The 10441-nt window shown below is 42.7% G+C and overlaps 1 long non-coding RNA gene across 1 annotated transcript; it reads left to right on the top strand.

Annotated features, from left to right (window-relative positions):
- Window positions 1–1276: 1276 nt before the first annotated feature.
- LOC124245040 (uncharacterized) lies at window positions 1277–3929 on the top strand. Its single transcript, XR_006890170.1, has 4 exons — window positions 1277–1359; window positions 1554–1919; window positions 2273–2673; window positions 3181–3929. It is a non-coding gene; the product is annotated as an uncharacterized LOC124245040 (long non-coding RNA).
- Window positions 3930–10441: the final 6512 nt, after the last annotated feature.

The following is a 10441-nucleotide window of genomic DNA, read 5'->3' as shown; positions in this document are numbered from 1 at the left end:
AGTAGCTTAAAACAAGAGCAATGTATTTAGCTATGATCCCATGGGTCAGCAATTTAGGCTGGGCTCTGCTAGGAGGATTTCCTGTCTGAGTTGGGTTCCCTCATGACTGTGTGGTCAGCTGGGGGTCAGCTGGCATGCTTCGATTCTTCTCCTGTGCTCTCCCATCCTGCAGCATGCTGTCCCTGGCTTGTTCTTGTGGCAGTGGCTGAAAGAGAGTGTGAGTGTGTAAGACATCCTGAGGCTTAGGCTCAGATCTAGTAGATTGTCACTTCTACCATATTCGGTGATCAAAGAGGGTCACAGGGCCAGCCCAGACTTGAAGGGTGATGAAACAGACTCTACCGCTTAATGAGAGGAGCTGCTGAGTCACATTGCAAAGGGCATGGACAAAGGAAGACGTGGAGAATGGGAGCATGTTTACAAGCAATCCACCAAGTTTTCAGGTTGATGCCATCTTTCCCACTTTCCAAACAACAGCTTTGATATCATCTTGACATGGCTGTTTGGAAAATCATATGCTGTAAGAGCATAAAGTAAGCAATATTTGGGGGCTGGCCCCATGGAAGAGCAGTTAAGTTTGCGTGCTCTGTTTCAGCAGCCCAGGGTTTGCCAGTTTGGATCCTGGGCACAGACCTATGCTCCGCTCATCAAACCACGCTGTGGGGGCATCCCACGTAGAAGAACTAGAATGACCTACAGCTAGGACATACAACTGTGTACTGGGGCTTTGGGGTGGGAAAAAAAAAGAGGAATATTGGCAACAGATGTTAGCTCAGGGTCAATCTTCCTCACCAAAAAAAAAAAAAAAAAAGCATACCTTAAAAAAAAAAGGAAAGTAGTATTTGTAGTGAAATCTCAAAAAGTTCTCCCAAGATAACTGAGGCACATTTGGGGCACTACCATATTAGGTCAGAACTCTTTCCATTTTTAAAAATAGATTTGTCAGATAAAAATTCATCACTATGGCCATTTTACTCTCACTGTTTGTAACACGTTGTATAGAGCATTGCAGATCTCGTCTCGTTGCTCTGTTGGCGAGCACTGCAGCTGTGCGGAGCACCGTTTGGGGTTTATGTCTTTTTTTTGGTCTTTTTTCGTGTGTGCCTTTTAAAAAAATGTCTCTGTAATTTTCCATCTCACACAATAAACAACTGAAGAGGAGCGCTTTGATAGGCCACAAAACCAGCAGGCGATAAATCCAGTTAAACACGGTGTACTTCCTTCTGATATTCCAAGAGGAGTGTGTCCTTGGAGGCAAGGGCTGGGAGGTGGTTCGGGGCCGAGGGCCACACTTCGCTGCCTTAACAGGCTCAGGCAGACTGGGCATGTGGACGCACAGACAGCCCCGCCGGGTGACTCGTGAGTGCCGCGAGAGTGCGACCTCTATATTTAGCAACTTCTGGCTTCAGCCAAATATAAAATGGATTTAGGATGTGGGTTGAGGACAAGGAAGGGAGCACACACATGTTAATATCTGGTTTGTTCTTTCCTGAATCAGCAGCTTAATGTGGAAAATGACCTTCTGTGACATTCCTGTTTGTCTGTAATTACAGATTGGCATGGATGGAAAAGAAACTAAAGTGAAACTCTGTGGACTTGTCACACTGGGCATCACATGGTGTGTCTGAGCCAACGCTGGCCCGACATCTGCATCCGGCAGCCACTGGGTTCTCCACCTCCGAGCAAAGGCTGGTGAGCGCCTGCCAGAAGGATGCTGAGGGATCGAGCTGAGCGTTCTGTCTGCCTTTCACAGTAGAAATCCACAATGAGGCTGAGAATGTTTAAAACAACTAAAATAAGCATGCAGGAAAGAACTATATGTTTCAATAAAAAGTGATTTAGAGACATTCTGTACCAGAAATTCCTGTCCAAAAGAAACAGGATACACAGAAAAGTGGAGCCCTACTGTTTACTTGGAGGTATGAAAAGAAATAGGTCAGTGATTTGTTTCCATAGTGACTATTATTGAAATAAGACAAACTGACACCAATACTGATTTATTCTTCTATTCAAGCCCTTTTAAAAGATCACTTTAATCTGAGTTGGTTCTTGAATATAAACAAGACCAACTTATCTTTCACAATAATTATCTCCTGCCACTTGCAAATGAGACTTTTTCAAAAATGATAAAATTAAAATAACCCAAATTCATGCCACACCAGTTTCTGGGTTTAAATGTAACATGTTCTTTACATACATGGTGTTCCGGACATTTGCAGTTTAATTCTAGTTCTTAAATTAATATTTCCTCTTGCTTTACCCCAAACTACAGGATGTTTATTTGCTGTTGGTGACCTCTGCAGCCACATGACAAGAATTTAGGTTGTAAACCTGGGCACTTAAGCTGCAGTGCTGGGTGACCGATTTTAATTTGACCTTTAAATCCAAGAGCAAGATCAGGTTGGCGTGTGGAATGCAGCTGTGCGTGGGGAGTCCAATCACTGTGGCCATTCTAACCATCAAGATGAATCGCTGCCCGATGAGGCCTTCTGAAGTGATCAATATCAATTTTCAAGGCAGCTGAAACATCCCCATCAGCCATACGGTGGCCGGGCTCACTGTGCCACGTGGATCCAGCTTCTCAGCTAAGGTGAAATGGAGGAACACACAACTGCTCGGGGCATCGCGGCCACGAAGGCGGGAATCTGGGTCACGAGGATCTTGCTCCGTATGGTAGGTTTTCTATGCCTGGGCCATTTCTTTGGCTCACCTCTTTATCTTCATAAACACAGCTTAAGTGGGTCAGTTCTCAACCATGGGATGTGGAAATCAAGCCTTCTCATTTGTTCCAGACTCGTGCAGCAGAGCAACCAGGAGGCTGCACTGTGCATGGGCAGCCGGGCTGTGTGTACAGGTGTGGGAGTGTGCTTGCGTGTGTATGACGGCGAGTGTGTAAGAGTGCACACAGGAGTGTGAGTGAATGTGAGAGCAGGTGTGTGTGAATGTTTGTACATGAACGTAAGTGTGAGTGCTGAGCGTGAGTGTGCCACACGCTCTGGGAGAAGCCCGTGGTGGGGGAAGGGCTCAGCCCACGACACAGGCAGCAGAATGACTTCTTGCACTGCAGTTAACGCTCAGTGATCTGAGGCTTGACTCCCAGTTAGCAAGATGACCCAGGGTCCTTCCTCCTCTGCTCTGTCTGCCTTTCAGCAATTTTGCTGCTATTTGATATCTTCACAGGTATGTTGATGGAAGAAAAAGAAAGAAATTATTTCCGAGTAAGATGGGGGAGTGGAAGTTGAACCTTTTGGCTAAAATTAGGCGAGAAGCTTATCAGCGGCTCAGCATAAGAGCAAGGAGCTTAAGTGACTGGCTTTGCTTCTGCACCAGGTCAAGGAGCCCCTCTTTTTGGTTTCTCTAGCACAAAGGTTTGTCAAATACATGTATTTCTCTGCATTTAAGCAGTTATTATTTCCCCTAACATAGCAGACAAACATTAACCCCAGAGCTGGCGCGAAATAAGAAGGTTATGATGGAATAGCACTTTGCGAGGGGAGCACTTGCACCTATGGCACAGCGGATCGAAGCATCTATCTTCCAGGACGGCAACTTCAGCCACCTGCAGGGCAGCTCCGCCCCGCCTCCCTTGTGCTGGGGCACCGAAGGAGGGCGCTGCGTGCACTCTTCACTGCGCTTCCAGGGGGCACGGCCACTGTGAGGACAGCCTTCCCCCTTTATGTGGTCAGGAGCCCAGCAGATACAGTGCAAGTTATTAGAAATTTGTAAGCCAGTGCAGTTCATCTGTTTTCTCAAATTGCTGATCCTGAAAAATGAAATCAATCGTAACCCAATAAAGCCAGAGAAGGATATTTCTTTTACTTGCTTGCTTTCTAGGAGTGCCTGCCAAGTTAGAAATCTACATAAATGAAATATAAATTACCTGTAAATTAAAGCACTAGAAAAATCCTAAAAGTTCTCTCAATCATGCAAGGCAAGACTAAAATGCCAAGTGACAAAATAAGTGCTATTTGTTGGTTTTCATGTGATTTCTAATTCTCCTAATAAAAGCATCTATGTTAAAAAGAGTAAACTACCTTAAAATAAAGCCAAAAAAAGAAGAGAGAATGAAAGAAAGAAAGAAAAAAGAGAGAGAGGGAGGAGGGAGGTGGGGCAGGGAAGGGAGAGCCTTTGAGAATCTGAATTTATAAACTGGTGAAAGTGTACTATTCATATTTACAAAAGAATCTTTGTTTATGAAAGAATTAATAGCAGATTCCTTTCATTTTTCCTTTTATTTCAAAATTTATTATGAAATTTTGGAATTTTATTATAAAACATTACAGACATACACAAAGGTACAAAGAATTATATAATACACCATATTTCTACCACTCAACTTAAAAAAATCAAAGCCCCATTTCTCTCTCCTCAAGCACAATCTCCTCCCCCAACAAGAGTAACCATTCTAGTGAATTCAGTGCTCATGGCCTTCTTATATTTCTTCACACCTTTACAATACATTCATGTATTCTAAACAATAAGCAGTATTTTTATGTATTTTTAAAATTTATGGAATTGATATTATAAATTGATTTTATTTTATGAATGGTATCATAGATTTTTTTCCCCTCGACATTCTCCTGCAGGTTTTGTCCATGTGAACACGTGTGGCTGTAGTTCATTCATTTCTCTGCTGGAGAGTGGGCCATTGGGCAGATACATCACAATTTATTTACCATCGATTCTCCTGACCAGCCAGGATTCTTTTTAAACAGAGCATTAAAAATATCATTTTATTGAAATCTCTGTTTCAAAACCTGGTTTTACTTCCAATTTTCCTATTCCTAAGAGGGACTTTTTCCAGTAACTTAGCCTACAATATTCTAAATCAACTGAAAAACAAAACAAAAACCCCTTTTTCCTGACTATGAAACTAATGCATGCCCATTTTAAAGTAAACACACAAAAGCATAGTTCTCCATGCCACCAAGAACCACTGCGAATGATTTGATGTCTTTCCAGCAATTTTCCTGTACCTATTTTTACTTTTGACTTGCACAAACCTAATATTATGAAAAGAAGCAATTTCCCTTGCCGTTAAAAATCTCTGAAAATAAAAATTTTATTGGTTGAAAAGCATTCCTACCTGTGCTCCAACTGCTCGGCATTCAGGCGGTTCCAACGTCACCCTGTTCATTACAAATGTTCGCTGAGCACCTGCTATGCGCTGTGTGCTCACACTGGGCGCAGCAAGTGCAACAGTACAAGAGACAAGATTGTATCCTTCACAGAACGCTGAATAAGAGAGAAAAACTATACAAAGAATCATATGATTGCACCGTGATCCACGCTATGAAGAATAAGCCAAAGATAAAGCACCGAGAGAACAGGGAGCAAACCAGCCGCGTGGGGTGGGGAAGACCTCCACCAGGAGGAGACCTTCAAGCTGGATTTCAAGACAGAGGGAGGCGGCTGTTTGAAAGCGTGTGCGTGCCCCCCGAGGCTGGACACGTCTGTGTGTGGGCGCTGGGCCTGCCTGTTGGCAGCGAGAACACGACCTGAGACGGGCAGGAACCATCACAGATCACCATCCCTCATGTAAACCGACCTGCCTGAATCTTTGCCCAAGCTTCTTGGTTATCTCAGAAAGAAAGCATCCAAAATCTTGAATTACTGGGCCACCATGATTTAAGGGAATCACAAGTCTGTAAGATTTTGATATATTAAAATAAATAAAGTATCACCCAAGGTTCTGCATTTTGGATACCAATACCAATGTGGCATGTCCGCAATTGGTGGCAATGACTCTGAGTACTGCTATTGGAAAGGTGGTGGCCCAGAAACAAGGTCACCCTCAACACTGCCTTGTTGTTATCACTATTCTACTCTGTATCAGCTGAGGCAAGTGTCTATGAAACAAATGACTAGAAGAAACACTTCTTTTTTTTAAAAAAAAAAGATTGGCACCTGAGGGGCTTGCCCCGTGGCCGAGTGGTTAAGTTCGCGTGCTCCGCTGCAGGCGGCCCAGTGTTTCGTTGGTTCGAATCCTGGGCGCGGACATGGCACTGCTCATCAAACCACGCTGAGGCAGCGTCCCACATGCCACAACTAGAAGGACCCACAACGAAGAATATACAACTATGTACCGGGGGCTTTGGGGAGACAAAGGAAAAAAATAAAATCTTAAAAAAAAACAAAAAGATTGGCACCTGAGCTAACAACTGTTGCCAATCTTCTTTTTTCCTTCTGCTTTTTCTCCCCAAATCCCCACAGTACATAGTTGTATATTTTAGTTGTGGGTCCTTCTAGTTGTGGCATGAGGGCGCCGCCTCAGCGTGGCCTGGTGAGTGGTGCCATGTCTGCGCCCAGGATTCAAACCGGGGCTGCCGAAGCGGAGCACGCAAACTTAACCACTCGGCCACGGGGCTGGCCCCACAAATTTATTCTTATGAAAAACACATCGAGAAAAGTATGTCTTTTGTGTATATCTTTGATATTTGAATAATACACACACACATACATACACACACAATACTTAGGGATACACTAAAGAAGAATTATCAAAGAGGGCCTGGAGCCAGCCCTGATGGCCTAGTGGTTAAAGTGCAGCGCTCTCACCCCCTCAGTGGCCTGGGTTCAGTTCCCAGTGGCGGAGTACTCCACTCGTCTGTCAGTAGCCATACTGTGGGAGAAGAGCCAGAAGGACTTATGACTAGAATATTCAACTATGCACTGGGGCTTTGGGGAGGGAAAAAAAAGAGAGAGAGGGAGGAAGATTGGCAACAGATGTTAGCTCAGGGCAAATCTTTCCCAGCGAAAAAAAAATAAAAGAGGGCCTGGATGTGGAGGCGGGGACTCCACAAATTCAATGAAGGGCATGAAAGATTTTAACAAATGGGAAGACATTTCAGAAAATAATCAGTATTACAAAGAAATTAATTGTCTCAAAACTATTTTAAATTTAACAAATTTCAATAAAATTTAAGAAGGATTTTTTTTATGCAAAATAATTCTAAAGTTTATTTGAAGAAATAATGTTCAAGAACAGCCGAGAAAATTAGCAGGAAACAAAAGTCCACTAAAATAATTAGAAATATTTGTTCTGATGGATACGAATGGAGTGAGGGAGGGTGAAATGGAGCTGTCGTTTTTCAGAAAAGCCTCGAACCTTTCCTTAAGTGCATGTCTGCACTACTATGATTAACAATACAATACAATGTACTTTAAGATATACAGAGAATGCTGTGCTGTGCACAGCTGCACAGCCATAGGCAGGCATCTGTGGGGCAGAAGACACAGCCCAGAGTGTTTATAAGAATTAAAGATAAAAATAAAATTTTAAATCAGTGACACAATGGTTAATACTTTGCAAATAAAATAAAGTAAAATAAATTTAGAGCACTACTTCACAAAACAAATTCAAGAATAATTAGACATAAACTTGAAAAGAAGGAGTGAAAAAACAAAGGAAGAAGCCACAAGACAAGGAAATAAGTCTGTAATTAAGTATGTACCTGTTTGGTGTAACAGTAAAATAATATATACAGTAAAAGGTAAAGACATTTGACTCCTAAAAATTTTAAACTTCTGTATGCTAGAAAAACACAAAAGTAAAATTTAAAAGCCAATGACCAAATAGGATAACTATGTACTAAAATTATGTCAGTGTTAATATTAAATTTTAAGGATTCCTTACAAATTAAGAATGATAAACATCCTAATAGAAAAACAGGCAAATAATATGACAAACAATATATTATAGAGGAAGGAGGGGAAAAAAGTCAATAAATGAGGAATTTCAAATTCTCTGATCAAGGAAATGCATATTAAAATAATAATGAGACTCTGGTCGCAATGCATGTGCACAGCCAGCAGCCAGATCTGGGTTTCCAGCGGCAATCTCCAAAGAAAGTAAGCAGGGCTCCTCGAAGGCAGGACCCATTTTCACAAAAACAAAAACAAATCTAGGTGGCTTCAAGTAAGAAGGAAAAAAAACTGTTATATGTTTAAAAAATAATATCTGGCATATTACACAACCAAATGTAACATGAATGACCTTTATCTGTACTGCTAAAGTTATTTTAAAATAGATTACAAAATTAAAAAAAAAAAGTCCCACCTAAATAAATATAATACTGTTGCAACAACAAACCAGGACTTGGGCCATATTTTAAAGCTGTCTGGGTCGATCACAACAGAAGCTGACTCTGCTCTGGAGGGCGGACTCCGCAGTCACACTTGGAATGCAGGGGCTCTGTGAGCAAGAGCCAGAGGTGAGACTCCACCGCACGGAGGGCCTCTGGGCTCACACACCACTGGCACAGCTGACTTTTCCTGCAAGCAAAGTAAAAAGCTCCATTTCCTTGTAAGTGCAGCAACCTACACAAGAGGCCTGGCTCAAAGGGCCAACTTTGGATAAATTTGTCTTATTCCCAAGTCTTTAAATATTAGCAACTTAAAAAGAGGGGAAACTAAAGGTTATACATTCCTGCTTCTAAGGAGACAATGGGGACCACTTTTACTAAGAATGAAATTCTGTAATAATCATGTACAGGCCTATATACCCTGCATTTCTTTTTAGGGCCAGGACTACACCCAATTAGCTCACGATTTGGGCCAAAGAGTAGGAGAGGCAGTGTGTATTCACGACTAAAAGGCTGACGTGCAGCACACTGCGCTGAGCGTCTGCACGTGGGTTATCCCGAGTAACACATATAGTTCCGAAACAGGACCTGCAGGGAAACGGAGGCTGGGGGAGTTGAGGCTCTTGCCTAAAACCCTGGCCAGCAGTAAAGGATGACACGGGAATTCCCATCACAGACCCACTGCAGGCCCGTCCTCACTCCCTGCAGTCTTTCTGACCCACTCTCCGTGTCTGTGAAATAAAGCTGCAAGCTTTCTCTAAATGGTTTTTTGGCTCTAATATTCTAGAGCTCTCTGATTCAAGATGTGCACTCATCAGAAGCTCCAAAAATCCCACAAGTGGGACAGTCATATTTCCAAACTCAGAGGCAGGGTGTGCAGCCTGATGTAGGACCTCTGGGCTGCTTCCAGAAGCAAATATGTGTCTGGAAGGCAGAGTCAAAGTATTGACATTTCCAGTGTACGTCCTTTATTTATGGAGGTAACTGAAATGGAATATTCCATAACGGAACCCTCCCGATGGTCTGGGGTGCAGGGTGGATGGTGAGTACAGCCTGGACATCAAGGGAAGCAGAGAAGAGACTTAGAGGTCCTTACTCTCTTAGAGGTCTTACACTCTTTCTTTCTTTTTCTTCAATTCTCTCCTCATTTGGTGCCACACACACATGCCCGCAAGCAGCTCCCCCAGAATGGTGTCCTATGGAAACTGCACTTTCAGATCAAACACCCATCATCCAAAATGAGTAACTTACAATTTCTTTTCTTTCCTTCCTCCCATCTTTCATTTCCAACAGTGCCTGACTGCTGATAGACAAGGAACTGATTGCAGTAATTCATACTAAAGTGTGACTAGCCCATTGCTGACCCAGTTTGAGATTCTCTCTCCCAGGCAACTTCGCATTCTAAGAGAGTAGCTGGTGAATCCAAATGGTGAATCTGAGTTACATTCATTTAAGGAACATCTATGGACAAGTTAGTAGCACACTTTTTCTGCCCTAGTTTCCTTTCCTCTGCATGGAGATGGGATTGTTAACACAATACTTTAAAGCTGTAGGCTCCAAACTTTTGATGGTGTACCTCTAACAAAAAAAAAAAATGAGCACCTACCCAAATAATTTATTGATCTCACATGTATATGTACAATTACTGCACTAACATGCTTTGTTTACTATAAGCACACACATTTTAAAGGGTGTGATAAAAATAAACAATATTTTTAAACTATTTTATCTTAACTTTAAATATATATATATATATATATATATATATAAACATTTTTTTGGTGAGGAAGATTAGCCTTGAGCTAACATCTGTGTCAATCTTCCTCTATTTTGTCTGTGGGACATGGCCACAGCATGGCCTGACAACTGATGTGTAGGTTCCAACCTGTGATCTGAACCAGCGAATCCTAGGCTGTGGAAGTGGAGGGCCCAAACTCAACCACTAAGCCACTGGGCTGGCCCCTAAAAATAGATTTCTTTGCTCTCACTCCAACTTGTGTTTTGAGCGCAAGTAGTAAGAATGAATATGCTTCTCATATGTAACCTAGGCACATAGACCAAATGCCAAAAGAAACCAGCTAGTAAGCCTCTCCTGCCCCGAACCTTCACTGTGGGCCTTTATCTTCTCTTCAGGGGTGTCTGTGCCTGTCGGGCAAGCACAGGGAGGGATGGGGGAATCAGTCCGTATGGTGTTAGTAAAGTTTGATTTTCTTATTTGGCTTAAAAAAAAAGGAGCAAGGGGCCGGCCTGGTGGCGCAGCAGTTAAATTCGCACGTTCTGTTTCTCAGCGGCCCGGGGTTCGCCAGTTCAGATCCCGGGCGCGGACATGGCACTGCTTGGCATGCCATGCTATGGTA

Source organism: Equus quagga, chromosome 9 (assembly GCF_021613505.1).
Source record: "Equus quagga isolate Etosha38 chromosome 9, UCLA_HA_Equagga_1.0, whole genome shotgun sequence".
Classification (NCBI taxonomy): Eukaryota; Metazoa; Chordata; class Mammalia; order Perissodactyla; family Equidae; genus Equus; species Equus quagga.
Note: the sequence above shows the minus strand (reverse complement) of the source record. Positions and strands in the feature narration are given on the sequence as shown.